This window comes from Leptonychotes weddellii, chromosome 6 (assembly GCF_054177405.1).
Source record: "Leptonychotes weddellii isolate Sample4059 chromosome 6, ASM5417740v2, whole genome shotgun sequence".
Classification (NCBI taxonomy): domain Eukaryota; kingdom Metazoa; phylum Chordata; class Mammalia; order Carnivora; family Phocidae; genus Leptonychotes; species Leptonychotes weddellii.
The window spans coordinates 105,513,619-105,536,637 of NC_138374.1; the positions used below are offsets into that span (position 1 = coordinate 105,513,619).

The window sequence follows — 23,019 nt, forward strand, 5'->3', positions numbered from 1 at the left end:
GGGAATGTATAGAGTCCAAATTATTGACCAGAATCCAAGCAAGATGCACCTGTTTTCTAGGGACCTTAGGGTTGCTGGCCTCTTGTTTTCCCAGCCTGTCTTCTGGGGGAGGGGCCTGCCACGCTGTTACTCAGGCAACCCTGTTTGGGCGGAGTTGCCCTGCCCCCCTGTGGCCGGGGATGGGCTCAGCGGGAATCAGTTTTGGGGGCTTTTGTTCTCTGGCACCTTTCCCTGGCGGCTTTCCGCGTCTCTTCCACGAGTCAGAGCAGAAGAGACCGTTTCCAACCCTCTGCCTCAGAGCAGAGAGATCGCAGTCTGTTCTTCAGTGAGCTCTCCAGGCCACACCATCTCCATTTCTGTCTGTGCTGCTATAAACTGCAGCGTCCTGAGTTGTGCGCCCCTCTGCAGCGCCCCCAGTCCTGCCTCCAGGTCGGGGCACATCTCTGCCCTTTGTGCTTCTAAAACCACCAGCCACTCCCAGTTCGTGCGTGTGACCCCACCGCTCTGGGTTTCCGCCCCAGGGGCTGCCCTAAAGTCCTTTCCCCACTGCTACCGGTCTGCGAGTCTGTGCCCGTCCGCAGTGCGTGAGGCTGTCACTCACCGGTGGTGTAGGATCCCCACGGTCAGGCACCCTCCCGTTGCCATTTATCCTCCAATATCTGCCCGCGGATTCACGGCTCCCCGCTTCCTACCTCAAAACCCACAGCCTGTGATATTCTGTTTGTAGAGATCTTCTTACATCTCAGGCTGGTTTCATGGGTGCTCAGAGTGGTCTGGTAGATATCCAGCTCAATTCCAGGGACCAGTTGAAATAGGGTCCCCTACTCCTCTGCCATCTTTCCCCCGTACCCATTCTAACATTATGTTAAACCATATTCTTATTCTGACTCCCAAGATAGTGATCCAGAAAAAGATAAAAGAAGGAAAAGAAAGTCAAAGAACCAATCTGGAATGTTTGACAGCTGTCTAAAAGTCCTGTGTTAGATGTCAGCCTTCCTCCTACCACTGTTCCTAAATTCAAGTCTTCAAGTGCATCTTGTTTCTCAAATAAACAAAGAAACAGATAAAATTTAGTAGTTTGCCTTAAGAGAAGTCCAAGGAGTTTATTTTTTAAATGCTGAAGACTTAACCAAAACTTCATCAAAAGTAGCAGAGCGATTAATTGTTTTGATTGCTTTAAGAGGACCAATGATAGTGTTAGGGCTTGAATGCTTGTGTCCCTCCAAAATACCCAATGTGGTGGTATTTGGAGGTGTGGTCTTTGGGCGGTAATTAGGTTTAGATGAGGTCATGAGAGCAGGCCCTTGTGATGGGATTAGTGTCTTTATAAAAAGAGGCCGAGACACTAGAGTTCTTTTTCTCACCACCACATGAGGACACAGCAAGAAGACAGACATCTACAAGCCAGGAAGAGAGCTCTTGCTGGGAACTAAATCTGCTAGCACCTTGATCTTAGACTTCCCCACCTTCAGAACTGTGAGGAATAATGCACTGTTTAAGCCACCCAGTCTCTGGTATTTTGTTATAGCAACCTGAGCTGACTAACAGAGATAGGTTCAAAAGGAGTAGTAAGATGCTTGGATGGGTTAGTCGTTTAAGTGTCTGAATCTTGATTTTGGCTCATGTTGTGGTCCCGTGGTCATGAGACTGAGCTCCCTGTCATTGGGCTCCCTCTCTCGGCATGGCGTCTGCTTGAGATTCTCTCCCTCTACACCTCCCCATGCTCTCTCCCTCTCTAAAATAAATAAATTAATTAAAAAAAAAGGAGTAGTAGTCGTAGGATGTACAGAGCAATCCTAAAATTAAGTAACAGGACATGTAAAGCATAACAGGAATAAAGGTAGAATGGGTACAAGTTAATCATCTGGTCTTAGGAGAACCAGACTTAAAATGAATGTATAGGCTTCTCCTTTCCAACCATTACTGGAGTAATTGGTCTTGGATTTCCTCTCCTACTACCTACCTTAAGGACACCAGATTAAATATATGTTTTTGAGATTTTTCTTTATTTTTGGTTTTCAGCAGCTTTAAACATTAATTAATTAATTAAATTCCAGTATAATTAGCATACAGTGTTAGTGATTTTTAGCAGTTTGACACTGGTGTGCTAACTAGCTGTGGTTTTCACTGCATTTATCCTGTTTTGGAGGTTTGTTGAGCTTATTGAATATGCAAATTAATATTTTCCACCAAGTTTGGGAAATTTTCAACCATCACTCATCAAATATTTTTCCTGTCCCGCACTCTCTTCTCTTATTTTGCAACTCCAATTACATTGTCCGACAGGTTTTTGAAAATGCTTCAACCTTTTTTCTCATTGTTCTTCATATTGAATAATTTTTTTGATCTCTTTAAAGTTCACTGATTCCGCCTTCTACCAGATCAAATGTGAAGTTGAGTCCATGTAGTGAACTTTCCATTTCTATTATTCTACTTTTCACTCTAGATTTTGTATTTGTTCTTTATTAAAAAATATTTTCTTCATGTCTATTGAGATTCTTTATCTGTTTGAGCATTGAGACTACTGTTTCCTTTAGTTCTTTGAACACATTTTAATTTTTTATAATAGCTGATTTGAAATCTTTGACTTCTATATACAACATTAGGCCCACTTGGAATCACTATATATTAATTTCCTTTCTCCCTGAATGTGTCATGCTTTCTTGTTTTTTTGTATGGCTAGGAATTTTTGATTGAAAACAATATTATAGACAATGCATTTTATCAACACTGGATATACTTTTCTTTTTTTTTAAAGATTTATTTATTTATTTTTGAGAGAGAGAGTGAGTGAGCACAAGTCGGGGGAAGGGCAGAGGGAGAGAATCTCAAGCAGACTCCGCACTGAGTGCAGAGCCTGACATAGAGCTCCATCTTATGACCCATAAGATCATGACCTGAGCCGAAACCAAGAGTTGGATGCTCAGCCGACTGAGCCACCCAGGCACCCAACACTGGATATTCTTATATTCTTCTAAGGATTGTTGGTTTTTTATTTTAATAAGCAGTTAACTTGACTGGACTAAAACTGTTTAAAACATTCCATTGGTATGTCCCATGTGATTATAAACTAGTGGTTGGCCAGGGATATGGGCAGATTTATACTCAGGTTTTGACACTTTTACCCTTTTAGGATTACATCTCTAAATTTTTAGCTGTTCCTTCAGTCTTGAACTCCATCCCCTGTCACACTAAATGAGTAAGGCTTTAGTTTTCTGCCTCTGGATATATGGAGTTTGGGAGAATATTTTATGACAGAAACATCACAGACACAATTCTTACCTATTTCAGCTGTGGATTTTCTTTTTTTTTTTTAATGGTTGTACCAATTTATTTATTTTTTAAAGATTTTATTTATTTGAGAGAGAGAGACAGAGAGAGTGAGAGAGAGAGAACACGAGTAGGGTGAGGGGCAGGAAGAGAAGCAAACTCCCTGCTGAGCTGGGAGTCTGATGTGGGGCTGGATCCCAAGACTCCAAAATCATGACCTGAGCTGAAGGCAAACGCTTAACTGACTGAGCCACCCAGGCTCCCCTCAGTTGTGGATTTTCAAGTGGAAACTCTCTTGTGTTTTTTTTTTTTTTTTTTAAGATTTTATTTATTTGACACAGAGAGACACAGCGAGAGAGGGAACACAAGCAGGGGGAGTGGGGAGAGGGAGAAGCAGGCCTCCCGCAGAGCAGAGAGCCCGATGTGAGGCTCGATCCCAGGACCCTGGGACCATGACCTGAGCTGAAGGCAGACACTTAACGACTGAGCCACCCAGATGCCCCTCTTGTGGTTTTTTTTTTTGAATGCCTTTAAATAGTTGTTTTTTAAAAAAAATTTTGTCCAGATTTCATAATTGTTATCTGTGGATGGATCTGCTTGAATCCTTCACCCTGCAAATATGGGAAACTGGGCTTTCACTCTTATTTTTGAAAGATATTTTTGCTGCATTTAGAATTCTGTGCTAAAAGCTTTTTCTTTTTTTCTGTTCAGCTCTTTAAGAGATATTCATTGTATTCTGGCCTCCATTGTTTTTAATGAGAATTTAGCTGTCATTCTTACCATTGTTCCTTTGTATATAATGTATCTCTTTTTCTCCAGCTCGTGTGTGTGTGTGTGTGTGTGTGTGTGTACTTGTCTTTGTCAAACTTGGGCTTCACTAAGCTTCTTGAATAAATACGTGCCTAAGTATATGTTTTTCCCAAAGCTTGGAAAATTTTGAAATTTGAAATTTTTAGTTATTTCTTCAAGAAATGTATTTTCTGCTCTATTCACTCTCTTCTTTCCTTCTGTGATTCTAATTGTAAACATTAGACTGCTTAATTTCTTTTAAAAACATATTATTTAAAGCAAAAATAATAACATTTCATAGTGGGATTTACAACATAAGTAACAATGAAATATATCACAAAAAAAGGGATCCAAGCAATGGGGAGCATAGCTACCTTCCACAAAATATGGAGGGCTAGGAATGGAATTGTACAGTATACTCTTTTAATTTTATGTGTTCAATATTAACCCTAATTAAACTGTAGTAAGTTAAAGGTACATATTGTAATTCCTAGAGCAACCACTAAAAATAATGCAAAGATTTGTTGCTAAAAAAACAATAGAAGAATTGAAATGTAATATTAAAAATAATTTGATTAAGCCAAAAGGAAAAAGAAAGGAGGGAGAGAAGAAATAATAGATGGGATATATAGAAAGCTAAAAGCAAGATTGTAAACCCAGTTTCAATGATATCAATAATTATATTCACTGTAAATGGATTAAATACTGCAATTAAAAGAATAAGATGATCAGAATTGATTAAAAAGAAGAGAGAGAGAGATGCAGCTGTCTATGGAAGAATGCACTTTAAAAATAAACACTGTTCAAAGTAAAAGAAGGAGAAGAGATAGATCATGCAGGCAACAAACACAAGAAAGTAGTTGTTATTATATTAATATCGTGAAAAGTAGACTTCAAAGAACATCACCAGAGATAAAGGGGGAACATTTTATAATGATGAAAAGATTGACTCATCAAGAAGATATAAAATTCTTAAGTATCTATAAACCTAATAATAGAACTTCAAAATATGTGAAGCAAAACTGACAGAACAAAAGGGAGAAAGAGACAGATGCACAATTTTTAACATACCTCTCTCAGTAATTAATGTAACAAGTGGATAAAACAAGTAGACAAAATCAATAGGGATATAGAAGATAGGTTAATCAACTTGCGTTAATTGAAATTTATAGAATATTTCACCCAACAACTGCAGAATATGAATTCTTTCAAAGTGAATATGGAATGGTTGCCAAGACAGACCATATACTAGCTCATAAAATAATTCTGTATAAATTTCAAAAGGCTGAAATCTTATAGACAATATCCTCAGAACATAATGAAATTAGGGATGCCTGGGTGGCTCAGTCTGTTAAGCGTCTGCCTTCGGCTCAGGTCATGGTCCCAGGGTCCTGAGATCGAGTCCCATATTGGTCTCCCTGCTCAGTGGGGAGCCTGCTTCTCCCTCTGCCTGCTGTTCCCCCTGCTTGTGCGCTCTCTCTCTGATAAATAAATAAATAAATAAATAAATAAATAAATAAATATTTAGAAAAAAACATAATGAAATTAAATTAGAAATTAATAACAAATAAAATACCTAAAGAAACTCCCAATATTTGGAAATTAAACAACTCATTTCTCTATAAGCCGTGTGTCAGGAAACATCATAGGGGAAAGTAGAAAATATTCAAACTGAATGACAATAACAAATACATAAAAAGTTATGAGGAAATGTTTTACTTTTTAAAAATGCTTATGTCAGAAAATGGCAAATTCTCAAATCAATGACCTCAGTTTCTACCTTAAGAAGCTAGAAAAAGAGGAGCAAATTAAAGTAAAAAAAAGTACAAGGAAAAAAAATAAAGAGCAGAAATCAATAAAACAGAAAATATATAAACAACAGAGAATAATGAATAAAGTTGGATTTTTGAAAGAAATAATAAAACCAACCAAGAAAAAAGAAGAAATACAAATTACTAAAATCAGCGATTAAAGAGGGGCTATCACTATATAAGATCCTACAGATGTTAGTGAACTATCTGGGGTGATGGAAATACTCTGTATCATAATTGCTATTTTGTTACATGAGTATGTACTTTTGCTAAAACCCATTGAATTGTATACTTAATATCTATGCATTTCACTGTACATAAATTTTACCTTAATTTTAAAAAGTTAAGTCAAATGTATCATGCTCTCAGTTGGCTTCTTTCTTTCCTTTTGTGTATGCTTTTGTGCAAACCAGCATTTTGGTAAGACTTGAATTGATTCAACCCATTCTCTAACTTGGAAATGCAGTCTTTGACCTATTCATTTTGTAGTTACTGTAATTGTATGTTCTTATTTCCTTTCTTCTTAGATTATACACTCTTGAAGAATACGACTGTCTCCTCTGTACACTATGTTCCAAGGACCTCATATGGTACCATGAACTTTGTGGGTGCTTGACAAATATCTGGATTATTTCTCAACTCCCCGCTTTTGATCATAATTAAAGCAAGCAGAGCTAACCAAGATAGGATCAAATATCAGGCATTTAAGAGGGTGAATTAGAGCATGCCTGCGAGTGTTTGTGTGAGGATTGTGTGTATGTAGCTCCATTCCAACAGATGAAGAACAATTTGGGTTCATTCCACATTAGCTATTTCTCTTCTCATAGATACTGGGCATGATTAAGACTTCCCATTTTTAATGGGTCTGGAAAATCATCTCAAGGATGTTACTTTGTTGTAAAAACATCTCTAACAAAGTTAAGGATTACTGTGCCTCACTTCCTTGTCAGAACCTTCATCAACAGAAATGAAATCACGTAGGATGCATAGGAAAAAAAATTCCCTGATGTCAGTTAAATTGTTAAATGTGTCTACTAGTACGTACAACACTCCCATGGTAAATATTAATTACAAGAAAGTCAAGTGGGAAGGACAGTATCAAACATGCATTGGCATCTTAAATCTAGGAAAGTGCATAAGCTTAACTTCTAAGGTTATGCCTTTGAAGGGGTAAAGAAGAATTAAGAGGGCAGGTAGGAGAAAGAAAGAAGTGAAGGACAAATTGGGGGTGAGAAGAACTATTTTTAAGGCAGTAGAAGCTTGAGTTAATCAATTCAGGGGCCATATGCTCCTTTCTTTCATCCTCGACATTTATTGTGCATTGATTTTGTAGCTCCGTGGCTACTGAGACAGTCCCTGTCCTTGGGACAGTCTGGGACTTAGGGGGATTCAGTGGGTAATATGTACAAAGTGCCTCCTATTTCTTGACATTTGGGCAACTTTCAGTCTTATTGTGTTTGTTCACTTTATGGATCCTAGTACTCCTCCCCCTCCACTGTTCACTCCCCATTTAGATTTCAAACTTATAGATAGGCCATGTCTTATAACTTCATCTGTTATTTTGTATAGTACTTAACACCTATAGGCAGCGTAGCGTTACTGTCCTTAGACTCCAGCAAAGTGGCCTTGGCTATGCCTCAGAGGGCTTCACTTATCACACACACAAATATAGATGTGTGGACTGCATGTCACACAAGAGATGAGTTCATCTGTGACACGGCATGACCTGTAATCCTAAACAGCCCCTCTTGAGACTAACAGCATTCACCTTTTCATCCCTTGCTCCGTGTCCTCAAAATACAAAATGACTGTGTCTGAGTGGGAATGATTATAGATTGCGCCACTGCCCACATTAGAAACAAACACTTCTGAGGGAAGGATTTGAGCAGTAGAAGCGCTTAGGTAAGGAGAAAAAAGCAAATTAATTAACTTGCCAATTTCTACCTTTCTACCATATTATGGGAAACATGAATACAATGGATTTTCACATAATGAATTATCATATTCCAATACTGCCTAGTATCCATTTTCTTACTTGCTTACAACAACTGAACATGACATTTGGGAATATTAAATTGCTTATAACAACTGAACATGACATCTGGGAATATTAAATTGCTTACAACAACTGAACATGAGATCTGTGTAATATTAAATGATTCAAATTACTCTTACATTGATATATATGTAGGTCTAGATATAACATGTGTAATAACTGATACTTTATATTAAAGTTCGGATATAGATATTGATTTAAGAGATGATAAAAACTATTAAATGATAAAGATTTATATGGTGAAATTAAAATATTTTGTAATATTTTGCAATTATAATAAATTTTCATATATAGCTTTATTATAATGTTTGAGTATGATACAAAAAGCTCATGATTTGTTTCTGAATCTACGTAATGCTTTAGAGATTTTACTTTAGTTGCTGTTGTTTCAGCAAAGTTTCTCCAAATTGAAATTAGTAACAATCAAACAAACAACTTATATAGGAACATCTCTGGTTCAAGAAAGTCCATCTAATTAGAAATGACTCAGAGTAGAAATAAACTATGTAAAAAATCTTGATTATAACCATATAATTAGTGATTTTGCTAGAATGGAAACTAGAAAAGTAAATTTCATGGAATAAATGTAATTAATGAATGTTTTGTTACTCATCAGTTATCACTGACTCATCAATGGAACACCCAAGACGTGCAGCAGTAATTAAATTCAGTTGTTTTTGATATTTAGCTGACTTTTGCTCATATAAAAAACTTAGTTTCATACATTTAAAAATTTTTGTTATGAAAGATAATTTGTCAAGGTAAGAGAACAGAACATATTTTATTTAAAAGCTTATTAATGGGAGTTAGAACTTTCCAGTATTTCTTCTGTTGTTATGTGAGTCTACATTTGTACTCTTGCACTGGGTCATGTATATGTTAGGGGAAGTTTCACAAAGTAGCGTAAGATGAATACATTTTTGCTTATTGGTTGAAATAAGATCTTCATGGGAAATAAACATTTTCTTCATGGTTAGAATTCATTAAAAAATAATGCTTTAATTTGCTGAAAATCTTTTTCTAGCAGTTTCAAATGAAAGTTTCTGGTGATTTCTTATTCTCTGGAACAATTCCCATGTTTTAAAATAGCATTTGATAATGTATCAGTTGGCTTCTTTTCTCCTTTCTGAAAAGCTCAGATATTAAAGTCAGACTAAGGTGGACATTGTGAGGTGGGTGGTGTGTGGGGAGCCAGAGCTGGGTAAGGAGGGTGTTCACATGGCGGGGCACCCTAGAGCAGTGTCGGAGCCCAAGCTGGGTGAAAAGAGCACCCGTGTGTATAGGGAAGCCTGGCCATGAGGTGTCAGAGCCTGAGCAGAATAAAGACATTGTCTATATAGGGAAAAGATGGTGGCAATATGGGAAATGGATTACAAATGGGGGGTTAATAAAAAAGATAAAGATAACAAGAAAAATGGGAGTCAGGATTTTCACTATCTAATGGAAAGGGAGAAAACTAGAATGAACACTGTGGTGTTAGGTTGGAATTGGTTGTTATCTGTGTGAACTCATGATTTCAATAAATATAATAATTTAAATTAATAAAATAAAGAAATAGATACAGGTGTGCAATGTGTATGTATGACGGCCTTGCAGTAGCATCCCCTCTCCACCCCAATAGCAATGAGCACACTTTTCATTAAGGTTTTTAAATGTCATTTTCTACTAAAAGTATCAGAGCTTTCTAGAGATGACTGATTCCAGGGCTCAGTTGAAACTTTTGGGATATCCTATTGAGCCAGAGAGTAAGTGTTCTAGGAATGAAGGACCATGTCAAAGGGATATAGGCACAGCAAAGGAAAGCATCAACAAAATGAAAAGGCATCCTACTGAATGGGAGAAAATATTTGCAAATCATGTGTCTGATAAACAGCAAATATCCAAAATATGTAAAGAACTCATGCAACTCAATGGCAAAAACAATCTGATTAAAAAATAGACAGAAGATCTGAATATATTTTTCCAAAGAAGACACAAAGATGGCCAATTTATAATGTACCTGTCCCTTTTGCTCAACATTATTCATCATCAGGGAAATGCAAATCAAACCACAATGAGATATCACCTCACACCTGTTAGAATGGCTATTATGAAAGAGAGAGGAAATAACAAGTGTTGGTGAGGATATGGAGAATACATAACTCTTGTACACTGCTGGTGGGAATGGAAGTTGGTGCAGCCACTATGGAAAACAGTATGAAGTTTCTGCAAAAAAAATTAAAAATAGAGCTACCATAGGATCCAGCAATTCCAGTTCTGGGTATTTATCTGAAGAAAATGAAAACAGCAACTTGAAAAGATATATTCACCCCCAAGTTCATGGCAGCATTATTTACGATAATGAAGATATGGAAACAACCTAAGTGTCTGTCAATGGATGGATGGATAAAGAAAATGTGGTGTAGCCTGGTGCCCTCATGCTGCCCCTGCCTAGAGCTACAGACGGCCATGGCCACGGCACCGCCATCACCCACGCTCTGACCTCTGCCTCCACACCAGGTCAGGCTGAACCTCTGGGAATGTGGTTTGAGGCTTTTGTTAAGAGGAGAAACAAAATGCTTCTGCCTCTTTTCAGGAACTGGAAGATAAAAAGAGTTATCAGAAGAATCAGAAGATGAAGAGTTGTAGCTAGAAGAGTTTCCCAGGTTGAAAACACTTGATCCCAAAAAAGACTAGAAGATAAGGCAATGGTTTTAAAACATCACCCCGACAAATGGAAAGCAGCTGGTGAACCAACAAAGAAAAGAGATAACGACTACTTCACTTGCATAACTAAGGCTTATGAGATGCTATCTGATCCAGTGAAAAGATAAGCATTCCACAGTGTAGATCCTACTTTTGATAACTTGGTTCCTTCCAAAAGCGAAGCAAAGGACACTTTCTTTGATGTGTTTTCCCCAGTGTTCGAAAGGAATTCCAGATGGTCAAATAAACAGAAAAAAGAAGTCCCTAAACTTGGTGTTATGAATTCATCATTAGAAGATATAGATGCATTTCATTCTTTTGGATATAATTTTGATTCTTGGAGAGAATTTTCTTATTTAAATGAAGAAGAAAAGGAAAAAGCAGAATGTCATGATGAGAGGAGATGAATTGAAAAGCAGAACAGAGCAACAAGGGCAGAAAGAAAAAAAAAGAAATGAACAGAATAAGAACATTAGTTGATAATGCTGTGATCCAAGGATAAAAATAAAACAAAAACAGAATTAAGGAAGAAGAAAAGCCACGAAAGAAGCAGAAAAGAAAGGCAAAGCAGAAGCAAAATGGAAGGAGTGAAAAACTAAAAAAAAACAAGGACAAGCTGAACTGGAAGCTGTTTGGTTAGCCAAAGAGAAAGAAGAGGAGGAAGTCAGACAACAAGCATTATTGGCTAAGAAGGAAAAAGATATCCAGAAAAAATCCATTAAAAAGGAAAGGCAAAAACTTCAAAACTCACATAAGACCTGGAATCACTTTTCTGACAATGAGGCAGAGCAGGTTCAAATGATGGAAGAACTGGAAAAAAAATTGTAATTGGCTTGAACCAGCAAGCTTACAGTGTTTGAATGAAACACTACCCACTAAAGAAGTAGGAAAGGCTCTTCTGGAAAAACAGAAGAAATAAATGTTAACAAGTGAGAAAAGAGAGCAAAACCTGAAGTTTGCATGCAATAGCATCTAAGAACCCAGAGAAAGCAACTGGCGAAGTAGAAATGGCAGTAAAAATTGGTCAGAAGACGATCTGCAATTACTAACTAATTGAACCTCTTTCCTGCTGGAACAAATTCAGCATGGGAAGTAATTGCTACATCTTAGTAAGGATGAACATACATCCTTCTTCTGGAGTCAAGAGAACTGCCGAAGTTGTTACTGATAAAGAGTCTTCAAAAACTTGACCCTCATCAAAAAGATCTCATAGAGAAAAAGGCTTTTGATAAATTTTGAAAAGAACATGGAGTGGTGCCTCAAGCAGACAATGCAACACCTTCAGAACTCCTGAAAGGTCCACACACAGATTTCACCCCTCGGACAACAGAAGAACAGAAGCTTTTGGAACAAGCTTTGAAAACATACCCAGTAAATACACCAGAGAGATAGGAACACATAGAAACAGTGCCTGGCAGGACAAAGGATGGCCTGAAACGGTGTAAGGAACTTGTTGAGATGGTAAAAGCAAAGAAAGCTGCTCAAATGCAAGTGCTGAGTGCAAGCAGAGCCAAGAAATAGCTTACGGCAATTTTTGTTTTGTGTACATTTTTATAGTAAAACTGAAAATACAAAAAAAAAAAAAAGAAAGAAAGAAAGAAAATGTGGTGTATATATACAAGGAACTATTATTCAGCCATAAAAAAGGTGAAGTCTTGGGGTGCCTGGTGGCTCAGTTGGTTAAGCGGCAGACTCTTGGTTTCCACTCAGGTCATGATCTTGGGTGGCGAGATCGAGCCCTGCCTCAGGCTCAGCGCACAGCCCGGAGTCGGCTTAAGACTTCTTCTCCCTCTGCCCCTCCCCGCCGCTCTCTGTCTCTCTTTGTCTGTCTCTCTCTCTCTCACATAAATAAATAATTTTTTTAAAAGATTTTATTTATTTATTTGACAGATAGACACAGCGAGAGAGGGAACACAAGCAGGTGGAGTGGGAGACGGAGAAGCAGGCTTCCCACTGAGCAGGGAGCCCGATGGGGGGCTCCATCCCAGGACCCTGGGATCATGACCTGAGCTGAAGGCAGATGCTTAATGACTGAGCCACCCAGGCGCCCCCTAAATAAATAAATCTTAAGCAGAAAAGAATGAAGTCTTGCCATGTGCGACAGCATGAATGGACTTTGAGGGCATTGTGCTAAGTGAAATAAGTCAGAGAAATACAAATGATCTCACTTATGATCTCACTTATATGTGGAATCTAAAAAACTCAAAAAACAAATGAAAAACCAAGCTCACAGACAGAGAAGAGATCAGTGGTTGTTAAAGGCGAGGGGTGGGGATAGGTGAAGTATTTAATGGAGGTCAAAAAGTACAAAAGGTACCAACTTCCAGTTATAAAATAAATAAGTCATGGGGATGTAATGTACAGCATGTTGACTATAGTTAATAATATATTATATATTATAATATATAAATATAGTTAATAATACTATAGTTGAAAGCTGCTAAGAGAATAGATCTTAAAAGTTCTCATCACACACAATTTTTTTGGTAACTATGTATGGCGATGGACGTTAACTAGACTTATGTATACGAATATCAAATCATTATGTTGTATACCTGAAATTAACATATTGCTACATGTTAATTATACCTCAATAAAAAATAAATAAATAGAAAGTAATACAGCAACAACAAAAGGACACAAGCCAGCTTGAAGGAGATCCCGCTGATCAATTTGAGCCTCAAAGAGATATAATCTATTATCTTAGAGTTGGTAACCCACTGAATATAATAGGAAGTTATGAGTCCATGCTAATATAAATTAATAAATTTACATTGTTTTAAAGTGCTTCTGCACAAAATATTTATTAATTATAAAGAGAAGAGTAGGCTTTGGGGTGTCTGGGTGGCTCAGTCTTTAAGCGTCTGCCTTCGGCTCAGGTCATGATCCCAGGGTCCTGGGATCGAGCCCCGCATCAGGCTCCCTGCTCTGCAGGAAGCCTTCTTCTCCCTCTCACACTCCCCTTGCTTGTGTTCCCTCTCTCGCTGTCTCTCTCTCTCTGTCAAATAAATAAATAAAATCTTAAGAAAAAAAAGAAAAGAGTAGGCTTGCAGTGGAGAAACTTGGCAGACACCATCTAAATCATATAGTTAAAGCTGACATTCTCCATAAAGGAACAAATCAAAAGCTGTACCACCTAAGAATGCAATAAGAGGATGTCAACATTGTTTCTGCAGTATTCCTACCAAAGATGCATAACCTGAATTTAATCAGGAGAAAACATCATCAAACAACTCTAAATTGAGAAACATTCTATAAAATAACTGGCCTGTCATTTCCAAATGTGTCAAAGCCATGAAAGTCAAGGGAAGACAGAACTGTTCTAGCCTGAAGGAGACTAGAAACAGGACATCTTGATGCAATGTGTGACTGTGAACTGGATCTATCAAGTACATTAATGGACAACTGGGGTCTGAGGATTAAATTGTAGTGTAGTGTCAGTGTTAACTTTGTGATTGTGATGGTTGTGGACTCTAGGAGAATGTTCTTATTTATAGGAAATATACACTAAAGCATTTAGAGGCTGATGGGGCATCAGGTTGGCAACTTATTCTCAAATGATTCAGAAGAAAAGGTCTTTGAATTCTACTTGCAACTTTTCTATAAGTTTGAGCTTGTTCCAAGACCAAAGAATTTATGCTAAATATAAAAAACTAAAAATAATACTTAAAATCACTAATTATAATTCTGAAAATGAATAGAAAATAACAGATCAGTTTTGGCCAACTAACCATTAAGACACTTTAAGAGCACAGTTTACATAAGACATCCCAGGCTGTTTTAATGAAATGGCAGATAAAATGCAAGAAGTGTTGTGCCTTGTAAGTGGTATATAAGCACAGAATGCCTACATCCCATGTGAGTACTGAGTACTCAGTACCAAGGTCTGAAGTAGACTGTTGAGTGTAGAGTATATTTCTACATTATTAGAGTAGAAAAAAGAATGTGTTTCTGCCTGCTAAGACAGAACATCACAAGTGGTTGGATTGTTAATGAGCTGATTGATTGATTCATCCTGGCTCTGCCATTTACTAGCTGTAAGACCTTCACATGTCAATCTCTCTGTGCCTCAATTTCCTCATATGTAAAATAAGGATAATTACAGTGCCTATCCCATAGGTGCTCAATGGGTGAACTTTAAATGAGTTAGTGTATGTACAGTGCTTAGATTACTGCCTGGCACAAAAAAGTGCTACTTGAAAGTATTAGCTGTTGTTGTTATTAATTCATTCATCAACAGTACAATTTGCATTTTTCAGTGTTAATGATGGTAATGCCATGGTGCATCTCCCTACTGGATTTTGAGAGAAACTTTCCCTGCTATGGAAATGTCTTACACCATCCCCCCCGACCCCCCACACCCCCACCCAGCCTGTGTCCCTCTGGACCCTCCTCAATGGCAGAGTGTCAGTACCCACCATGGCCTGACCCCACCTTTTCATCCTGACCCCAGAACCCCACTGGCTGAGCTGGGAGCCCTTAAACAGCATATCTAGAACATATCTTATATTTTCTGGCAAGTGGTTCATTGTTTTCCTTCATGCAACTCTGACTTTAGGATGTTTGCCTCTTTACCTCCTTGTAGAGCTAATCAAGCTGTCTGGGACTACTAACCAAACCCACCTCCTCTGTGTCCCACAGAGCTCCTCTGTTCACCTCTTTCCATTATGGTTATACTTTATTTTTAAATTATTTTTAAATTTTATCTATTTATTTGAGAGAGAGGGGGAGTGAGAGAGAGCATGAGAGGGGAGAGGGTCAGAGGGAGAAGCAGACTCCCCGCTGAGCAGGGAGCCTGATGCGGGACTCGATCCCAGAACTCTGGGATCATGACCTGAGCCGAAGGCAGTCGCTTAACCAACTGAGCCACCCAGGCACCCTAGTTCCAGGACTGTTTAACACAGGTTTAGATTTGTTATCCTTAGTTCTCAGTGATCAAATTATGCCGTCAGAGTGTTGTATGAACTAGAATACTGTATATAAATGAGATTGGCACTGAGTAAGTGCTCATTAAAATGTTAGTTTCTTTTATTTCCTAGCCCAGCTGCTTCTCACCCTTTCTACCTCTGTTTATTTATATGGAAATCTCCTCTTCATATTAACACCATCTAAATCAGTGGTCTGCCATAGCAGTAGTAGTACTCAAAAAAGCTTATTGAATGAGTAGATAAAAATCAAAGGATAAAACTTTGAAAATCAAAGTACTCGCAGAGTTTTAGTAATAGTTTAAACCCATGAAACTGGAATTCTTCCAAGCATAATTAACTTCTTTATTGTTGTACTGAATACAAATTTCTCATTAACTCCTTGAAGTTCTGGAAACCTGAAAACCTAAAGAAAAGCACTTAGATTTTGATTCCAAATATTTAGTTAAATCATTCAACTTCATTAACTCTCATGGGAAAAAAGTTATCCAAATTAGTTAAGAGTCATTATATAAAGACCTTCTAAAGATGCTGCTGCAACATCAGAATAAAGTGAGAGGTCTAAAGAGCAGGTTCCGTTTAGCATTTTTTTTCCTCTTTGAACTGATAGTCTTTGTTTTTGACCACCTTCATTAGAAAACAATTTCAGTTACTTCTGAATCACTTTGCATCTACTTTTACTGATAAATACACTAAATTGTACAATTGTAAAGGTCTTACATCCCATAATGCTCCGTTTTCCCATAGCATTCGCCTGCTTTCTCTCTTTCTGTTTCTCTTTCTCCCTATCTCTCTCTGTCTCTCTCTCTCTCTCTCACATACACACACACATTCCAAACATCAGCAGTTCCCTGACCATTAGAGTCTCTCAGAACTTTTAAAGGTACACATATCAGAATCCCTTTCTCTCATCAACCCCTAGGAGATTCTGACTCAGTCAAGTCTAAGCTGAGCATTTAGGAATCTGTTCTTTTTGAAAAACACCTCAGGAGAGTCTGGTGACCAACCAGGTTTGGGAACCACCCCCTGGGGAATATGGCCTTAAGGGCATTCACAACTCCTGGGGGTTTGGAGGAGTCCTGCACCCTCTGACAGTCATTTGCACACATAGGGTGCAATGGCTTGTTTTCCTTTCCTGCCACCATTCTAGCTTCAGTGGAAGCACCCAGGCTGCATCTGGTTCCGGGCATGCTTCATTCACTGCAAGGTTAATACAACTGTGACTGTTTCGTTTTGTTTTGTTTTGTTTTGTTTTGTTTTGTTTTGTTTTGTTTGGCAGGGCCATCAAAAGGGCAAGATGAATAGGAAGAGGAAATTGAATACAGTAAAATTCTATTCATCTTTTAAGAAACTGGAGTCCCCTTTATTCCTTCGTGTGCACTAGGTGTAAGGAGTTGATGTGTCAGCTGAGAACTGTTCATGAAAACCTCACCAAGAAATGTCTGAGTTTCTATAGAATTTAAAGCCCCAGACTGATCTATTTTAGTTTTGAGGCAGGTGCTAATTCTTAGGGCTACAGCAGGCATCTCTCTCTCTTTCATGTGGCCTTGGACTAATAATAGCTACCATTTTTAAAAGGTTTTTTTTTTTTTTATTCATTCGAGACACAGAGATACAGAGAGAGAGAGAATATGAGCAGGGGGAGAAGCAGAGGGAGGGGGAGAAGCAGGCCCCCAGCTGAGCAGGAAGCCTGATGTGGGGAACGATCCCAGGACCCTGGGATCATGACCCGAGCCGAAGGCAGACGCCCAACCAACTGAGCCACCCAGGCACCCCATTTATTGGCAGCTGCTATGTTAGGAGAACAAGTTCAGCACTTTCTCTACTTTGTTTCATTTAATCCTAACAGTAACACTGAAACCTGTTTTCCTCATAATGCAGAAGAAACTGAGGCTTGGGCAGATTAAATAATTTACCGGGGGTTAGACACCAGGTACACTGCGGAGGCAGCCCGGAGACCCAGGTTTTTTAGCTCCAAACCTGTATCCTGAAGGCATTACAGAATAGTGAGTATACCTGTGGGCTTTGAGCCCTCCTGCCTGGCCTCAGCCCCTCACTATGTAACCCTGGGAAATTTGTGGAACCCCTCTGTGCCTCGGTTACCTCATCTGAAAATGGGGTTCTTAACCCAGTTAATAAATGGACAAAAGATCTGGACAGATGGCAAGTGAGCATATAAAAAGATGCTCAACATCGTATGTCATTAGGAAATTGCAAATGAAAACAATGACATACCACCATGCACCTACTGGAATAGCTAAAATCCAAAACACTGACAACCCCAAACACTGGGGATGATGTGGAGCAACAGGAACTCTCATTTATTGCTCGTGGAAGTGCAAAATGGTATAGCCACTTTGGAAGACAGTTTGGTGGTTTCTTTCCTTCTTTCTTTTTTAAAAGATTTTTATTTATGTATTTGTCAGAGAGAGCGAGAGCACAAGCAGGGGAGCAACCAGCAGAGGGAGAAGCAGACTCTCTGACAAGTAAGGAGCCCAATGCAAGGCTCCATCCTAGGACCCCCGGGATCGTGACCTGAGCCGAAGGCAGATGCTTAACCGACTGAGCCACCCAGGTGCCCCCAGTTTGGTGGTTTCTTATAAAGGTACACATTCTTTCCATACGATCTAGCAATCATACTCTTCAACATTTATTCAAACAAGTTGAAAACTTAGGTCCACACAAAAACTTGCACCTGAATGTTTAGAGCAGCTTTATTCATCATTGCCAAAACTTGGACGTAACCAAGATGTTCAATAGGTGAATGGGTAAACAGACTAGCACATCATTACAATGGAAGATTATTCAGCGATATGAAGAAATGAGCTATCAAGCCACACAAGACATGGAAGAACCTAAACGCATGCTGCTGAGTCAAAGAAACCATTATGAAAAGTCTACACATTGTATGATTTCAACCATAGCATATTCTGGAAAAGGCAAACTCTGAAGAAAGTAAAGATAGCAGTAGTTGCCAGGGGTTCAGGGGTAGAAGGGAGGGATCAATAGGTGGAACACAGAGGAATTTTAGGGCAGTGAAACTGTTCTGTATGATACTGTAATGGTGGATACGCGTCATTACACGTTTGTTGAAACCCACAGACCTATACAACACAAAGAGTCAATCCTAATGTAAATATATTAATAATAATGCATCAATATTGGCTCATCAGTTGTAAAAAAAAAGTACTACATTAATGCAAAGTGTTGATAATAAGGAAAACTGTGTGCATGGTGGGGTGGAGGGAGGAGGGAAACAGGGTATATGGGAACTCCCTATACTTTCCACACAATTTTTCTGTGAACCTCGAGTTTCTCTAAAAATAGTTTATTAATTAAAAAAGAATGTCCAAAAAAAGAGAGTGTTGTTGTGAGGATTAATGAGTTAATATAAATAAAACACTTATTATAAAAATGTATAATATAATAAAATATAATATAATAAAAAATGCCTGGCACTGAATAAATATTATTATTGTTATTGTTATTATTATTATTATTACTACTAATCTCTCTTGCTTCCTTGGAGGTGATCCAGACATTTGTCTGGAAGCAGCCTGAAGTTTTGGTGGGAAATTTAGTGCGACCTTTGGGCAGGTAACATAAACTCTCTGTACTTCCATTTCCTCCCCTATAGAGTGGGGATGAAAATTGTACATACTTCTTAGGTTGTTGTGAAGAATTAATGGATCAATGAATATAAAAGTTTCCAGAACAGTGCCAGGCATGTAAGTGTACCCTAAATGTAGCTACTTTTACAACTGTTTCTATATGCTCCCAACCCTCAGTACTCCATGGAACTCTGCCCAAACCCGTCACCTAATTTTTGTTTCCTTTCCTTGCACCCATGTTAGCACAAGAACTTATGTTTGGCCTCAGTATGGGATGCAGCACATTGAGATGCTCAATATCTGCTGAACAAATGGACAGAGCTATAGAACTGAAACCTGGACACCTTACCTGCCAGGAGGCCTTCAGTGTTCAAAGTTGTGAGAGCACTTACATTATATAGGTCTTACATGCAGTCCGAATGATGAGGAGTACACTTACTTTCCTGGGGGACTCCCTTCTTTACTATCTAATGTGTCTTGGGCTTTTCTTGGGTTATTCCAATGTTTGGGCACTATTTCTATAATATCTTCCTCCCACCTCTCTTCGAGTTTCCAACTCTGACGATACTGCAATGAATTTCAGCTGACTGATATCCCAGTGATCATAGGTTCTTAGTCCTGTGGTTGACTTTGAATTTGGAAGGTATCCTTTCTGGTCTATCAAACTTCATCAAGTTTATATCCAACCTTCACAGTCTGATATGAATTCTAGATTTCAAATAACCTTTAATCTCTTAGAGGGCATAATTACAAATATTCCACCAAAGTTAATTTCTTTTTCTAGAATGGTATACATATATATGTGTGTGTATGTGCATGGGTGCATGCATGTGTATATGTATGAAAGATATGTATTGTTTTATGTTCCTTATGAATTCTACAGATATTTAATTAAAATATATAGGTTCTGAATGTTCTCAAAACAGAGTCACTTTTTTTTTTTTAAAGAATTTTATTTATTTATTTAACAGAGAGAAACACAGCGAGAGAGGGAACACAAGCAGGGGGAGCGGGAGAGGGAGAAGCAGGCTTCCAGCTGAGCAGGGAGCCTGATGCGGGGCTCGATCCCAGGACCCCGGAATCATGACCTGAGCCGAAGGCAGGCGCTTAACGACTGAGCCACCCAGGTGCCCCCAGAGTCACTTTTTAATGAGTGCTTAAAAGATTGGCATGTTTAGGTAACTCTTCTGGAGAAAGAATGAATGAAGACAGTTTTAACAACAGCAAAAGAATCTATTGTCTTGCATTTTTAGATATGGTAAGTATGATAATACCAATGCATAAAAATTGGAAGCAAGTTATTTCAAACTAAAAAAATCTAAGGAAAATGTATATACAAAATATGATAATCATTAGTGATTATTCTAAATAGGCTGAAAACACATATATACTTTTTACAAATAAGTTCTAAATCATACTTGTTTACTGATCTTGATTTATGGATCCTTGGAGTTCTTAAACATGAATCTTAATCTTTCAAGTTGGCCTAGAAGATGCATTTGGTTTATCAATGTTGATGGCATGGAAAATTCTCAAAGGAGAGAACTCTGTCTCTCTGGATAGTTTATCAATAAGCCAGTGAATGCTTGACCCTTTTATTGAGCCAATCATTTGTGTTTGTTGATTATTCCAGCTTCACAGGGACCCAAAAGGCTCATGAGACAGTGCTAATAAAATGCTTTTGTTCCTTAGAAGAGAGACACTTCACAAAAACTAAATTCTTTCTGGAATTCTCTCTGGAATACTAGAAGTTTACCCTGAGTACATTGCACATAAAACAGGCTCTGTATCATTGTGATAAGGGAGGGAGGACGCCCCAGGGCCAGGTAGGATGCCATTTTCTAAAATGAGAAAATTAAGATCCCAGGTAGTCAAGTGACTTTTCAGTAGCCAACATGAAACTTGTCTTTCTGCCTGATTTACCTCTCCCACTCTACCTCCTCCTATAAAGGTATAAATATCCCCTAACTTCCCTAATTTTCCATTACCATCACCAGCTGGTCTCACTGCCTTCAGGCTTAGCCCATTCTAATATATACTTGTCACTGTAGCTGAAATGATCTTTCTAAAATGCACATCTAATCCTATGACTCCTCTCCTTAAAATCCTTCAGTGGCTTTCTGTTGCTTTTTGGTAGAGTAAACCTTTCATTGGGTCCACAAGGTCTGACATAATCTCCTCATTAACACATCGGTGCACACATCTCTTACACTCTTAGAGTAAGCTTTACCACCTCTGGCCTTCTATTTCCTCATCCTGTAATGCTCCCCACACCAATTAATTCTTAGAAGGGGTAATTCCTTCAGGTATCTACTTAGATCTCATTTCCTCTCCCCATGCCTACACTCTGCTCTTACTCTCCTCACCTATTCTCCCTAATTCTGCATCATAAAAGGTCTGGGAACTGTGATGGTAAAGCAGGGTCCACTCCTTGAGCTTTCTGGGGGGTGTTGGGAAGTGGAGGGGCAGGAAGGCCCTTGGAAGGAACAATCCTGCGTTGAGTTTTGTCTCTTTCATGTAAATGATTGGGATTTCTGTTCCAATTAAAAACAAAGCTGTTTGCTTCTCTTCATCAAGATCTTGTGTAGCCTCATGGTTCCTGCGGTGGGTGGAAGGCTGTATTAAACAGCATGCGGGATTCTCTGGGTCTAAGAATCTAGCTTTTCTCCTGGGTAAACTATCTTTCTGTTCTTAGGCTCAGTTATCATGTTCCTTCCATGTTTCAAAATGTCTGTTCCAAGATTACTCTAAGGATTGATGAGAAATATTACAGCAGTTGAAGGGGCAACTGAATGATTGCCCTTTGTGAATTTATTTTCATTCTTAAGGCAAAACCATCACATGCATGCTGGTAAATGTGTAACAATCAACCACATAGGGGAGAGGGGGAAGCCTGTATTTGCAATATTTGCTTGTTTCTGTGGTGGAAATTCTCCCACCATGGTCACTTTCAAGCTACCAACATGCAGTAGCACACCACTCCGTAGCATTTCCACTGGACAGAAAAAATAGGTGCAAATAACTTCAAGAAGGCAGATAATAATAAAGTAATAAAATATAAAAGTAAATAAATAGTATACAGTAAAGTAGTAAAATAATTAGAATGTGATGAGTTTTGAGTATCTTTATTTTTAATATAATTTATTTAATTCTAATTTAATTTAAGGTTGAATAATGCCTTTCCTTAGCAACTGGCTTGCAAAATTCCTAAAAATGTAACAATCAATTCTCATAAGCTGGTGTGAATCAGTTCAAGCACATACTGAACACCATTTTCTCCCCTTAGCATGAAAGGTCTGTTCACACTGAGATTCAGCAAACATGAAACTTAAACTTCCTAATTCCCTGTAGGAAACTGACTTGTGTATAAACTTAGAGTTGTGAATTAGGTACTAAAAGTATTGCAAGTAAGAAAGGTTAAGAAATGTTACACTGATCTTTTCTCACTGTCAGGTGATGTTCTTGTTGTTGTTGTTTCAGTATATTTTTCCCATGAAAGAAAACACACACCAACTTAATACCGTATGGAAATTTATATCTTTATATCTAATGGTTTGCAGTGTTACTCAAATGTTGTCTGCTAACCCACAGCATTATTATCACCTGACATCAGGTTGGAAATGAAGATTCTCCAGTACCATCCAGAATTCTTGAATCACAATCTGCACTTTGACAAGATCCTGAGCTGATCTACATGCACAGTAAATTTTGAGAAGCACTGACAGACTGAGTATTGGCTTGAAGTTAGACAAGTCTGGCTCTAGAACAACAGTATCCAATAGAACTTTCTGTGATGATGGAAATGTTCCATATCTGTGCTGCTCAAAACATTAGCTGTTAATCACATGGGGCTATTGAGCACATGAAATGTG

General features: G+C 38.3%; 1 long non-coding RNA gene and 1 pseudogene across 2 annotated transcripts in view; both read left to right on the plus strand.

Annotated features, from left to right (window-relative positions):
• Positions 1-19,940, plus strand: part of LOC145722319 (uncharacterized) — a 46,310-nt gene extending 26,370 nt beyond the window's left edge. The window contains exons 3-4 of one of the 2 annotated variants that reach the window (XR_014146483.1): positions 17,963-18,141; positions 19,391-19,940. This is a non-coding gene — a long non-coding RNA (uncharacterized LOC145722319). Of the gene's footprint in view, positions 1-17,962 lie in introns of both variants that reach the window. The other variant, XR_014146482.1, reaches the window with a different exon arrangement.
• On the plus strand, positions 8,035-13,559 carry LOC145722318 (dnaJ homolog subfamily C member 2 pseudogene; annotated as a pseudogene).
• Positions 19,941-23,019: the final 3,079 nt, after the last annotated feature.